General features: G+C 39.4%; 1 protein-coding gene across 2 annotated transcripts in view; it reads right to left on the reverse strand.

Moving 5' to 3' along the window:
- Positions 1 to 7394, reverse strand: part of WWP1 (WW domain containing E3 ubiquitin protein ligase 1) — a 112148-nt gene extending 104754 nt beyond the window's left edge. Inside the window, exon 1 of one of the 2 annotated variants that reach the window (XM_044245365.1) lies at positions 7250 to 7394. The gene's annotated coding sequence lies outside the window, so the exon portion shown is untranslated. The remainder of the gene's footprint in view (positions 1 to 7249) is intronic. The other variant, XM_044245364.1, reaches the window with a different exon arrangement.
- Between the last annotated feature and the right edge of the window lie 7533 nt (positions 7395 to 14927).

The raw sequence follows: 14927 nt of genomic DNA on the forward strand, positions 1-14927 counted from the left end.
GTATCATTCTCAGATTGATTCCTAACGTTTTAGCACCTATTTTTTAGGTTAGGAGGTGAAGTTAGACATGCAACTCTGACAATGCCAAAGTTAAGCTACAACTATCTCTGACTGAAATGAGTGGCTCACAGAAAAAGTGGATTACTTGTTTGAATTTTAACTTATTAATAATAATGAAAAGCTGTAAGAATGATTTAAGAGCTGCTTACATCCCAAGGACCAGCCTTCCTGCTTTACAAACATCATTTCAATTAATCCTACAAAAATTCAGAAAGAAAAATATTCTCTACATTTTACAGAAGAAACTGAAGTAATACTGTGTTAAGCAGCATGGACAAGCTCTGCCTGACTTTAAAGCTACAGCACTTAACACATGCCAGGATGCCTTTAGTTCTAGAACTTTTAGAGTACAGCGATCTAGTTTATTACTTCTATGGTAAAGTATGTCCTGATTTATATAGAACACATTCATTTAACCAGGTCTCTTCTCAACACTAACGAAGCACAACTTGGCAAGCAGGGGCTAATATAGGGCCAGAGGATCCTACTTCAAGTCAGTAATCAACAGTTTGTTTCTACCCATTCTATTTAATCATAATTATGGGTTTACTAAACAGCTATCAAAAGAACTTAGTGAAATTAAAAAAAAAGTCATCACACCTACAATTCTGTTAATGCTAGTACATTTTTAAACTACCCTGTAACTACCATATAACTTTGGGCAGGGAAGAGTCATAAAGAAACACCTTACGGTAATTCTATCTGTCCCCTTCCTTGTGCCCTAGCCTTTCCTATTTATATATATAAATCGTGTTCCTCAGTACATCCAATTACCAAACTCCTCCCCACAACAGCCAACATATTATTTCCAGAAATTTGCAAAGATATTTGTACTAGAATGCAGGGGTTCATTGCTCAGTTATATATGAAATGCTTCAAAACTACCTAAATTCTTTAAATGAAATACATTGATCTATTATTCCACTCAGAAGCTATAATGTAATAATAATGTAACATTCATTTTCTTCATTCCAGTTAGCCATAACATTACACAGTAGATAACTTTGCGGGGGGTGGGGTGGGGGGACACCCACTACTGAGACTAAGATAAACTGATCAAGTGATGAAGATAAAGTGAGAGAAATCCAGCTAAGCAATCAATGAATCTACCTGTTCCTGGTAAGGATGAGCATTATGTTATGCCTCACATTTCCCTAAGGACAGAGAAGTTATATCCCATTCTCCACAAAGGTATTCTTTCCACTAGGACTCCTCACCAAGGAAGAGTGGCTCATTCTAATCTTTTTCTAAGACACTGCAAACAGAAACTAGTGTGAGGCACTAGATTGCTCAAGGGTTGTCAAGGCCAGAGTGACTGGCCAAGGAGCTCTGCTACCTAAGTGTCACATAATCATAAGGACAAGGGGGATGGGCCTCTGCCCACCCACAGCCCACTCTGCACAGAGTGCTGACTGCAGTATTTGTCTCATTCAATCTGTGAGACTTGGATAAATCACTGCTACAGAGCAGCCTGAGGTCCTGGTCCTGCACTTTTTTTAGACCCCAATGCCCTCAAGCAGAGCAAGTCAATCCTGCCCCATTAAGGTAGCATATAAAGTTAAACCCAAAGGTCCAAAATTTTCTTTTCTACCCAACAGGACAGTGCCAGCTACTTCCAACTATGTAATAAGCCAAATACGCTATTACTTGAATTTCAGACTCCACTTTCTCTCTGACAAGCCTAGGCTCCAAGTACCAAAAGTACTAGGAAGCTTAAAATCTCAGCTTCATAAAGTTTTCTAGGTGCCCCATTTTTGGTGTAATGCAGCTGTTTGGGTTAATCTTCAGACTCTCATACTTCTCTAGTCCTTTTCTCTTGAATCTGGAATGGACCTGTGAACTGCTTTCACCAACAGAATGTGGCGAAAATGATGCTGTGCCCAAAGAAGCCCTAGTTGCTTTTTTTTTTTTGCCCTGTTGAGTCCTAAGCCACTATGCAAGGCCAGCAACACTGCTGGAAAGGCCACTTAGAAGGCAGAACCCTGAAACTGTAAGAAATATGGAGTAAGAGAAAAAAAGAGAGAAGACCAGCTCCAAGCTGAACTATAGCTGAAAGCAGCCTTTAGAGTGACCACCAGCAAAACCCAAACTGCTCCAATCAGTCCAGCCTAGGACAGCAAAACTATAAGCAAATAAGACAGTTGTTTTAAGTCACTTACTTTTAGGTTGTTACACAGCAATAAATGACCAAAACAATGTTTACCTGGTCCCTTTTGCTTTTGCATAATTTGTTCAAAACTCATAGAAAAGGAGAGATTTAAGTAATTACAACTCCAAACATTCATACAAACTCAGAAGATAAGTCTTAGCCTTTTTAAATGTTAGTGACCATACCAAACTCTTGAGTTTCAAAAAGACAGGCTTCATGTTTGTCCTCTCAGCACTGTACCCCAGCACCCAGCACAATACCTGGCATGTAATAGGCACAGCAAGCGGTGTTACGAACAAACAATAGGTTTAAGGAATGTCAAGACAAATGTTAGTCCTCCTTATAACTTGGGAGTTATCTGGCATATGGTTTTACACAATATGTTCCGAAGTTGTTTAATCACGTGTATCTGAAGTGTATACTAAGAGTTTTGTAATGGCAAATCATTTTTTTAATGATAAAGCTCTTTATGTAATAGTAAAAATCATGAAATACCATGATACAAACTTTTGGAAATCACATCCTGATTAAATGTTCCAAAAATACCAATTTCCATTGAGTAGGCTTTTATAAGCAGATTTTCAGAAGGAAATTAAAACTTACATTTCACCCATGTACTTTTTCAGATAAGAAATCAACTTCTGCTCTTTTCTTAATGGGAGGATAACTAATTTGTGATAAATACTTAAAATTTCAAAATTATCCACCAACAGCCACTGTAATGAGGTTACCATTTTAACACACTCCCCATATATCACCTTCAGTTAAATTCCCATGTAGATGAAGTGTTAGCCAAAAAAAAAAAAAAAAAAAAAATTTTTACTGACCTAGGAACAAAAATAGGGGGTTTACTTCTAGTTCTAATTTTAGCCACTTACTAGTAATATACTTGGAAATTTTTTCCAACTTCGTAGAGCATCAGTATATTCATCTAAAAAGCAATGATTATCTCCTGACATACCTACTTCTCAGCTATCATGAGAATCAGATGATAAAGTCTATACAGACATTATGGAAAAATGTCAAATGCCATACAAATATAAGATATGATATTCTTCTTAATGTCAGCAACGAGTAGAAAAATCATTTGTGTATGTGCTTTTGCTAGACATTTTTCTACCATTAAGTATTACCAACTAGTTCCTTCAACACTACTATACAGGCCAATTTACTGGTTTTTCCACTACTTGTTATTACATCATATTTTTATAGAAAGAGTAAAAAGACCCCAGTCTTTCTTATAATTATGGAATCAAAGCTTTTAGAGCTATAAAAGATACTAAGTAATAACTTGCTCAAGTTCCCTACTAGGAAGATAATCTTATACGTGGAGAAAAGTCAATTATTTACTAATCAAATTATGCTTTAACCATACTGGGGAGAGTAAGCTCCTTAATCCAATGAAGAAAAGCAGTGACTAGGACCCTGTACTTCATTTCTTTTATGAAGTTTCCATTTTTATTTGATAAGGCTTCATAAATGAAGTCAAAGGATTACTCTTAAGGAAGGCATACTTGAATACAGAAATACAATAAAGATAAAAATGTTTAAGATTTCTTATTTCACTTTTCCACCTTCCCCCAAGCCCAAACTAAGATACAAAGGAAATATAAATAAATACAAAGGAAATAAATATAGTTATTGCTATATGCTCTCCATACACCCAATTCATGTCTCCTCTCACCAGCTCTCCTGCATATGGAAAACAAGAAGGGTATAGAAAGTCAATGAAAATCAAAGACCCAGGAATCACAAAATGTGAAAACTGAAAGGAACCTCCAGGATCATTCAGTCTTACTGATGAGGTCACTTAAAGTCAGTAACTATATATAACAGATGGTAAATCATATTCCTTCTTAATAAAAAAAAAAAAATCCTTGTCAATTAGCTCTTAATTCCACTTTACCCACTTGCTAACTGAAATACTTAGGGCAAATCATTTAACTTCTTGGTCTAGTTTGTTATATAATAGCAAATAATGTACCATTGTCAAAATTCTTTGTGAACTGTACACCACAGCACAAATGTAAAGAGATACTGTATCTAAGTGTATATAAGGTATGTCTCTACAGTAGGGGATATCAGCAAATGGAAGCATTTCCATTTGAAGATTCTATTTTTTTAAAAAGCCTCCAGTAATTCTGAGACCTGCTCTTAGCCCAACCCACTGACTCACAGGTTCCTGAGCGAGCTTCAAGAGGATTCACAAACTTTGCTAAAATTATATCCAGAAAGCACAGGTGCATATGGAAATTTTCCAGGCCAGATTTTTTTTTTTTTAGTTTCACCAAAAATTAGTAAACACCAAAAGGCTAAGAACTACTACTGTAAAGTAACACTGATGTGCGAAAGATAAAGCTTCCACTGATATTGCTCAAAATGGTACCATTCTTTTTTTTAAAAAAACCCAAGGTTTTTTTGTTTGTTTTTAAAGACTTTATTTGACAGGCAGAGATCACAAGTAGAGGCAGGTGGAGAGAGAGGAAGGGAAGCAGACTCCCCAGTGAGTAGAGAGCCCGATGTGGGGCTCGATCCCAGGACCTCGGGATCATGACCTGAGCTGAAGGCAGAGGCTTTAACCCCACTGAGCCACTCAGGCGCCCCAAAATGGTACCATTCTTTTCCCAACCTGGATTAGAATCTCAGTTATTTTTACTTTCTTCATTTTCTCTCTCATCATCAAATTCTCTCCATTCAATTTCCTTCCTCCTTTCTTTTCCTAGTATTATAGCCACAGTTCCAACCCTCATTACTTTTGACCACAGCAATCAAGAAGTCTTTCTGAGGGCACCTGGGTGACTCGGTGGGTTAAAGCCTCTGCCTTTAGCTCAGGTCATGATCCTGGGGTCCTGGGACTGAGCCCCACTTTAGGCTCTCCGCTCAGTGGGGAGCCTGCTTCCTCCTCTCTCTCTGCCTGCCTCTCTGCCCACTTGTGATCTCTGTGTGTCAAATAAATAATAATCTTTAAAAAAATCTTTCTGCCTCCAGATTTCTACTTCAATTCACACCACACATTGCTGCCAAATTAATCCTCTGAAAACCAAAGTTTAGTAAGTCACAACTCAAAAATCATCTGTAAAACCCCCAACACCTACTACTAAATCCAAGATCATTAGCCTGGCATTAAAAGCAATCATAAACTGGTTCAAACTTCTACTTCAAGTTTTATCATCCTTTGTTAGTACAAATGCTTTTTGTTTCATCCAAGTATAATAGTTGCCTCTTCCCAAATATATAAACTGTACGCTCTAATCTCTTAGTCCCTTATCTTTGCTTGCATTACCGTTCTCAGCTTATAGAAAGTCACGGTCATCCTTCAAAACAAAGGTTTCGTAAGCCAGCAGCTCTCTGAATCCCTTCTTACCTCCCCTTGCCAAGTAAGATGGGAGCTCAACCCCTTCTGAATTTGAATTCTATATGAAACTTAACTATGTATTAAAAGATAAATAAGCCATTTGTGTATAGTCCTACCTAACTATTCTGGGAAGGCAGAAACTGCTATAATCCTTAATATTCCCCCAAACACCTCACACAGTCATGCAGTAGATGCTTAATAATTGTGAAAGGAAGTAAAAGATATTTCAGCCTTCGTGGGGTAAACAGCAAAGATTACGACTGCTCTTAAGGCAGAGAATTTCTTTGCGACAACCTCTATCATCCCAGGCTTCCAAAAAAACATAACCCTTACTTACTGCTTTTTAATTCCTGGTACTGGATGTTTTATAAACAGTTTTGCATTTTAAGGGAAGAACTATTTGAAAACCTTAATAAGCTACATACCAAATAACTAGTCTACATAACTTACACTTCTCAATTTGAGTAGCTCCCAACACTTGGCTACTAAGTTTTCAGCTTAAAAAAAATACTACTTATGAAAAGTGATTAATTTGCAGTCACAGCTAATTATCTGCTTTATGGTCAAAAACAAATCACATGAATAAAAGAATGCCTTTATTTTTTCAAAAGGAGCATTTTGCTTGTATGGTACACAGAGCCTTACTTAGACAGGTAAAGTGGATTTATACATATGGATGAATTCTTGCACAAACCTGCATGCAGTGTACACCAGCCACTTCAGGTAAACACCAAAGGGGGCAAAAAGCTAACTTTGGACATTATTCTTTCCCACTATTAACAGTAGCTTTTTAAAGCAGAAACTCAAATCTCTTTGCACATAAGCCTACACAAAAAGATAAAAACTTACCAAGCAGAAAAAGAAAGCCACATCAAGCCCCTGGAAAATATTTTAACCTGGAAGAGCAAGGATGTCAAAATAATAGATACTCGTCTTTGGTAAGGAAGGTTTCATGTAATTACAGGAGCATAGGACGCTCAACTCCAAACGATGGAGTAAAGAAAGGACTGATCATTTAAAGGCTGTAAAAACAATGGGCAAACTACAAAATCAAAACATTTTTTTTTTTTAAAAGATGAAAGAAGGTCCAAGTCACAGATGAGATAAAGACTAGTAAAAACTGCAAGGTCACTGGGACCTACCAGGTCACAAAGGTGGAGGTGGGGGTTGTGGCGGGGGTGGGGGGTGGTGACTGCAGAGTCAGTGAAGCAGGAGTGACAAAAACACGTCAGAAAAATACGTTCTAAGGCTGGGAGTCTTTGGTTTGGGACGGCGAAATTGCGGTGAAAGTCAGGGCACGGGCAGTAAGTCCACACAGTGCTGTGTTTTTGGAGAGGCGTTAGGGAAAGGAAGAGAAGGTAGACAGAACGCTAAGACAGGGCTAAGGAAGCTTGAGAACCGCGGCTGCAGAGTCACGGAAACACTTCGCTCCAGTATCATTATCTCGGGCCTGTGTCAGGGCCAACTCGGGGCAAGACCCGTGACCCCACCCCAGAAAACTCCCGGCCCCTGGGCTGGAGAAGGCAGCCAGGGCGGCGCAGACCGTCCCCGACCCTCAGAGGGTCCCGCCCCGGGGCGGACCGTGCCGGACTTACCGGCACCGCCGCTAAGGCTCTGGGCCGGCGCCCCCACCCCACCCGCGCCCCGCGCCCCGCGCCCCCCGCCCGCCACCGCGGCGTCCTTACCCGACGCAAAGCTGTCGGCTCCCGGCGGTCGGGCGGCCACAGCAGCGGCGCCTCCTCCAGCGGCGGGCGCCCTCACCCTTCCGCGCCCAAGATCGCCATCTCGCAGCAGGCGCGGCGGCGGCGGCGGCGGCAGCAGCAGCCACCCAGGCGTCGGCCCCGGCAACCCAGGCCGCCTGCAGCCACTTGGAACCCGCTTGCCGCGCTCGGCGACACCCGACCCTCCCCCCACCCCCACCCCGGCCACGCGCCACCCCCAGCAGACCCCACACCTCCCTCCTCAGCAGCGCGCCGCGTGCTCCCGTCGACGGCGCCGCGCCGCGAGCGCGCGCCTCCCCGCCGGCCCCGCACCGCGCGCTGTGCCGCGGCCGCGTAAAACCAACTCCGGACCCGGAATCCGGCTTCCCGCGAGCATGCGCAGCGAGGGCGCCCGGTTGATGCTTTTGGAAAACTCCGCTCCTCCGGGTCTTCGGAGCGGTCGAGGAGAGGTGGAGGGCCAGCCAATAGGAGAGGGGGGCGTGGCCAAAACCTGTGGAAGGGGCGGGGCCGCGGCTGAGATTTGGTAAGAGGCATTTCTAAGGCGGAGGTGGGTGCTGCTGACTTAACTTTCTGGTTCGGAGCAGAACCGGTGGATGACTTGACCGCGAGTCAAGTCCTCGGTCACTGGCGTTCTTTTCTTGAATTCTTTACAGCAAAATTAGGCTGTGAATAAATAGTCCTTAACCTGAGTATCTGACTTAGTACCCACTGCAAGAGTAAATACTGCCTATAACAGATGGCCATGCCAGAAGACTTCCATTTTATTTCTATTAGTAATCAAAACGTTCACTCCCTCTACTCCTATATGAGTACAATGCTAAAACTAATACTAAACAAGTACATGTGTCAGTGCAACAAGTCATACGGCAATACCATTAAAAGGGGTCTATTATCCTCATTTATACAAACGAGTCAACTAGTCTCTAGAAGTATTTTTGGTTCTGTGTGTCGCTTTTAGAAGGAAGGCCACGCTGCAGGTAGAAATCAGTGGTGACCACATTACTCACCAGATGACCTGGTCTTCTACTTCAGCAATGATAAACGCCATCAAGCACAGCTTTCTACAGTTTTAGCCCAACTGCCTCACCCAAGCCCCACAAATTACCTACATCCACACCCAAGCTTACTAGTTTTCCTTCTCTCTCGAAGACTGGGTGTCCCTGCTCCTCTCCAAAGCGAACCTCTTTACTGTCCATTACCTCCTGTACCCCCCATCATCACGATCATGTTTTAATTCTTTTCTGTCTTAAATTTTTCCTTGACTTTAAAACCTTTCTATTTCTTTTTCCATCCTAATTAAGCTCTTGAAAGAATTGCATACCAAGAACAGCATCAACACCCCATGAATAATTGTAAGATTAAATAAATAACTTTTTTTTAAACATTTTATTTATTTGAGAGGAAGAGTGACCATGAGGGAGAGAAAAAGCATGAGCAGCAGGGCGCCTGGGTGGCTCAGTGGGTTAAGCCGCTGCCTTCGGCTCAGGTCATGATCTCAGGGTCCTGGGATCGAGTCCTGCATCGGGCTCTCTGCTCAGCAGGGAGCCTGCTTCCTCCTCTCTCTCTGCCTGCCTCTCTGCCTACTTGTGATCTCTCTGTCAAATAAATAAATAAAATCTTAAAAAAAAAAAAAAAAGCATGAGCAGCAGCTGGGGGTGGGGGTGTTGGGGGCGTGGAGTGGGTGGAGATGCAGGGATGGAGGGTGGAGAGGGTGGAAGTGGGGACAGGGACTGGAAGGAAGCATAGGCAGAAGTACACTGCCCACCCAGCAGGGAGCTGGATGCTGGGCCCCATCCCTGAACTCTAGAATCATGACCTGAACCAAAGGCAGACGCTTAACCTGAACCACCCAGGTGTCCCTGAATAAATAACTCTTGAGTGAATGTAAGTTCTCTTACTCTCTGTTCCATCAGTTTTTGCACTCAATTCAGACCAGGGTTCAATGCATACCATGTCCACTATGATTATTCTAAAATGCACATCTGAGAATGTCACTTCACTGCTTAAAATCTTTTACTGGTTCTTCCGAACTTTCAAGAGAAGGATTAACATGATCTTCAAGGCCACTTGACTCTTGCAGGCTCAGTCCCTCCATCTTTCAGAACTGTTTTCAGAGTTCCCTGATTGTGTTCACTCATCTCTGTTTTAATGAATACTGTTTCCTCTAACCCTCTCCTCACTGTTTTGTTTGCCCCCTCCCTTTAAAAATGAATTCAAGAATCTCAAATAGAACACACACATACCCCGCAGAGATCTGCACGCCATCTCCAAAATGCCTACAGGCCTCCTTCCACTTCCGGCTCACTTTCAGGTCCCCTGAGTCCTCAGTTTCCCCACAGTTCTGTTCCATTCAGAAGCTCCTAATAGTCACCTAGGCCCCTAAACTGACGGTCATTGTTGAGCCAGCTTTTCATTCTTAAATATTTCTTTGGTTTCAAATGAATACTGTTATAAATAACTATCTTTTTATTAAATCATTGTGTCCTTACATGTTATCTTGAGTTTAAATCCTTTAAAGTAATTAGAGGTATGAACAGTTTCAGCCCTTTCGAAACATATTGGCAAGCTGCCTTCCAGAAGGAAAATAGGCTTCGGTGTCACATTGCCTGGTATCAAAATGCAGCTCTACCCCTCAGGAAGGCCACATTCAGACTTTCATGGGTCCCAGATACCTTTACCTTTGTGGGCCTCTTCCTCCATAAAATAATATTAAAAATTATATTTATAACTACACTGATATAAAAACAAATATATTAATATTATACATGAAAACATTTTCTTCAGCCATTCCCTTCTGATTTTGAAAGAAACGTAAAAATTTTCATGGACCCTAAAAGTAAGATAAGCCTGAGGTACTGAACCTACTAACTATTAGATAAGTCAGTTCTGCAGACCTATAAATTATGAGATTTGGCCAAATTCCTTAATCTGACGGTGCCTCAACCAGAAAATTGGTATAATGCTACCACATGATGTTGAAACAAAAAGCAAATGAATTGCTACAAATAAAATATCTAGAATTACGTGACACATAATAAATTACTGTTGTTATATTGTTATTATCAATTTTCCTACAGCACTGTTTGAGAGTATATGATTGTCCTTTACTGTGCCCAGGACATCATGGTATATTTTGAAACGTACAAATATGACATCCTACTGTTAGTCCATTGTTCATTTCCTTATTGGAGTAGTCAAAAAAGTCAACTTATATATAATATATTGATCCCAGATGAAATGATTGGCCTTTTCCATTTTTGTTGTCTTCTGTTATTTAATGCTTCACAAGTCCTTTCTCATTCTGAGATCATATCATTATCTGTCTTTATTTTTTTCTATTTATTTGGTGATTTCACATTTTTCATTAATTTAATCCTTTCAGATTCATTTGGAATGATGATCTATTTTTTATTTTCTCTAAGTAGTCTGTGATTTTCCTTAGCTTGTTTGTTAAAGAATCCTTCTCCACATATTCTAAAATATGTCTACATATTTATTCCTATTCCCTCCTTTAAAAAGTAGAGACTAACTTCCTCCCAAGTGAATGTAAGTTGTACTTAGTGACTTGCTTCAAATGTGTACAATATAGCAGAAGTGACAGACTGTCACTTCCAAGAGAAGATCTTAAAAAGGTATTGTGGCTCCTCCCTACTCTCTCTCCGATCACTTGTTCTGGAGAAGACAGTTACCATGTCGTGAGGACATGTCAGGTAACTTTATCAGATGCCCACATGGCAAGGAACAGAATATCCTGCCAAATAACAACAAGGATCTGAGCCTCCTGCCAATCTCCATGTGATTGAGTGATCTTGGAAGCAGTTTCTCCAGCCCCAGGGCATTTAGATGATGCGGACATTTTGATTTCAACCCCATTAGAAAAGTTGAACCAGATCCCCTGCCTAAGTCACTCTCAAATATCTTCCCCATAGTAACTGTCAGATAATAAATGTTTATTGTTTTGATCCACCAAATTTGGGGGATAATTTGTTATACAGCAATAGATAACAAATACACTAACCCAGTGGTTTTCAACTGGGGACAATTTTGCATGCCAGGGGACATTTGGTAATATTATAAGATATTTTTGATTATCACAACTGATGGGGAGGTGGGGGCAGAGATTTCCATTGCCATCTTGTGGGTAGAAACCAGAGAGTGCTGCATTTCTTTCAGTGCATGAGACAGTACATACACACACACACACACACACACACCCCCCACACACACCCCTGCAGCAATGAAGAATTATCAGACTCAAATCGCAATATAGTGCCAAAGGTGAGAAACCTCACACTAACTTGTTTTCCCTGCACCTTAAAATTTCCCTTTCTCACATGTACTTATGAAAGAGGTGGGTTTGCTTCATATCCTTTGTTCATTTGGGTGCTGCTTTACCTTGTTTTATCCCCAGTCGTAGGCTTTCTGCTTTCTGCCACTGGATAATAATTTTACTTTTTCAAGAATTTGGTATAAATGAAATAATTTACTATGTACTTTTCTGTGTCTTGCTTCTTTAGTTAGGCATATTTTAGAGATTTGTTCATATTGTTGTGTGTAGCAATATTCCTTCTTTACTGTTTACTACTATTCTATTGCATGGATTTGCCAAATTTTTAAGATGTTTGTTCTATTCATGGACATTTTGTTTGTTTCTTATTTTTGGTTATTATGACTAAAGATTCCATGACCATGTGGTTAAAAGTCTTTGTGTTGACATATGTTTTCTTTTTCTTGAGTAAATAATGCCTAGGAGTAGAATTGCTGGGTCATGGGAAGTACATATTTAGCCTTATAAGAAATTGCCAACCTGCTTTCTAAAGTGGTTGTACCATTTTACATTCTTACCAGCAGTGTATGTTCTAGTTGTTCCATTTCCTCTCTAACACTTAGTAATGTTAGTCCTTTCTGATCTTAGCCATCAGTGGATGTGTATTGGTCATTGTGTCATTGTGTTTTCTCTTGTATTTCCCTGATAACTAATGATGTTGAGCATCTTTTCATTTACTTATGGGTCATTTGTATATTTTCTCTTGTGAAGTGTCTGTTCAAATCATTTCCCCATTTCAAATTGTTTTTGTCTATTCTATGTATAATTCTATATACCAGTCCTTCATGAGGTATGTATGTGTAAAATCTTTTCTCCCAGATTGTGTCTTACTATGGTGGTCTAACTACATATACAAACACATGCCTATCCAAGATGAACTTCACTGATCCTGGCCTCCTGGTATCAATACTCTTGTAGAGCCCCCTCCCCTCCTTGGGATGATGATACGTAACTTCTGAGGCTAGGTCATAAAAGAGATTGCAGCATCAATCTTGCCCTCCTGAAGTGCTTGATCTAGAGAAAGCCAGTATTTTGAAAGACCCATGCAGAGAGGAACTAAGGCCTGTTGATAAACAGCTAAGAGCAACTTGCCTTCTCATGTCACAGCTGTGACACTGTAAGCCAGAAATGGCCAGCCACACAAGTCACAGACTCTTGATCCACAAACACTGTGAGAGATAATAGTTTATTTCTGTTTTCAGCCACTATTTTTTGAAGAATTTTTTACACAGAAACAGATAAATTTGCATTTTCATTTGTTAGCTATGTCTTTTAAAGGATAGAAGTTTTTAATTTATCAGTTGTTTGTTTTGTGGCTTATGTTTTCTATGACATATTTAAGAAATTTTACCCACTCCAGGATAATGAAGATTTTTTAATCTTTCTTCTTGAATTTTATACTTTGAGCTTTTATCTTGGAGTCTATAATACATTTAAGATCAATTTTTGCATATGGTGTGAGGTAAGAGCCAATATTAATTCTTTTCCAAATAGGTACACAGTTTCAACACCATTTATTGAAAAGATAATTCTTTCCTCATTGAACAACTTTGCCAATTTTAGTAAAAATGCATTGTCTATTTCAGGACTCTATTCCATTTCATTTAACTATATGTCTGTCTTTATGCAATTATCACACTATATTGATTAACTGTAATTTTTAGAATGTCTTGAAAGTCAGGAAGTATAAATAGTCCAAGTTTGTTCCTTTTTCTCACAATAATTTTGACTCTTCCAGATTCTTTGCATTTCTGTATGATTGTTAGTTAACTCATTAATTTTTTTTTAAACATACCTTGAGGGGTTTGCTTGGGATTATGAATATGTAGATCAATTTAGGAAGAATTGACCTCTTAACAATATTTAGTCTTCCAATCCCCAGACATAGATCTCAGTTTATTTAGATGGCCTCTAAATTCTCTTAGCAATATTTTGTATTTTTTATAGTATTGGTATTGCATACACTTATCCTTAAGTATTTCACGCTTTTGATGCTATTATAACTGTTATTTTTTTTAAAGATTTTATTTATTTATTTGTCAGAGAGAGTGAGCACTGGCAGTCAGAGTGGCAGACAGAGGCAGAGGGAGAAGCAGGCTCCCCACCGAGCAAGGAGCCGGATGTGGGACTTGATCCCAGGACGCTGGGATCATGACCTGAGCTGAAGCCCAAGGCTTTAGCCCACTGAGCCACCTAGGCACCCCCATTCTGTATGCTTTTATTTCCTTTCCTTGCTTTTATTGCACTGACTAGCACATCCAGCAGGGTGCTGAACAGAAATGGTGAGAAAGGACATCCTTGCCTTTGCCCTGACTTTAAGAAAACCATTCAGTGTTTTACCAGTAAGTATTATGTTATCCTTATTTATTTATTTATTTATTTATGCCCTTACCAGGTTGAGGAAATTCTCTTCTTTGCCTGTTTGCTGAGAGTTCTTATGATGAATGAGTGTTAAGTTTTATCATATGCTTTAGGAGGGAGCATCTGTTGAGATGAACTATTGATGGATTCATCTTGGTATGAACCCATCTTGATATGATGGGTTAAGTTGATTGATTTTTCAAATGTTAAAACAACCTTACATTCTTGAAATTAACTACCTTGACCATGGTGTATTAGACATTTTATTTGTTGCTAGGTTTTATTTGCTAAACTTGAAAAGATTTTAAGCAATCTAAGTTCATTAAACATATTGGTGTAGTTTTTTTTGTTATGTCTTTGTCTAGGTTTATTATCAGGGTAAGACTGGCCTAATAAAATAAGCTTGGGAATGTAGACTCCTTATCTAATTTTGAAAGAAATTGTGTAAAATTTTTATTATTTATTTCTTAAGTGTTTGAGAGATTTTACCGGTGAAGCTATCTGGGGCAGGAGTTTTCTTTCCGTGAGAGTTTTAATTATGAATTTAATTTGTTTGTAGATAAAATACAATTCAAATTTTCATATTTTCTTGTACTGGTCTTGGTGTTTTGTGTCTTTCAAGATATTTTTCTATTTCATTTAAGTTGTCAGCTTGTTGACCTAAATTTTTTCATAATATTACTTATTATTCTTTCATATTTGTAGGAATATAGCAGTGTCTTATCTTTTATTCCTAATATTAGTATTTTGTGTCTTCTTTTTTACTTTATCAGTTTAGATAAAGGTCTTTCAGTTTAACTGATCTCTTTAAAACAAAGCTTTGGTTTCATTAATTTGTCCATTTTCTGTTTCATTTGCTTTAGCTTTCACCTTTTTTATTGCCATATTTAGACTTATTTGGGGTTTATTTGCTCTTTCTTTTAAAGTGTACATTTGTCCTGGGAACTGACCTTT

This window comes from Neovison vison, chromosome 4 (assembly GCF_020171115.1).
Source record: "Neovison vison isolate M4711 chromosome 4, ASM_NN_V1, whole genome shotgun sequence".
Lineage (NCBI taxonomy): Eukaryota > Metazoa > Chordata > Mammalia > Carnivora > Mustelidae > Neogale > Neogale vison.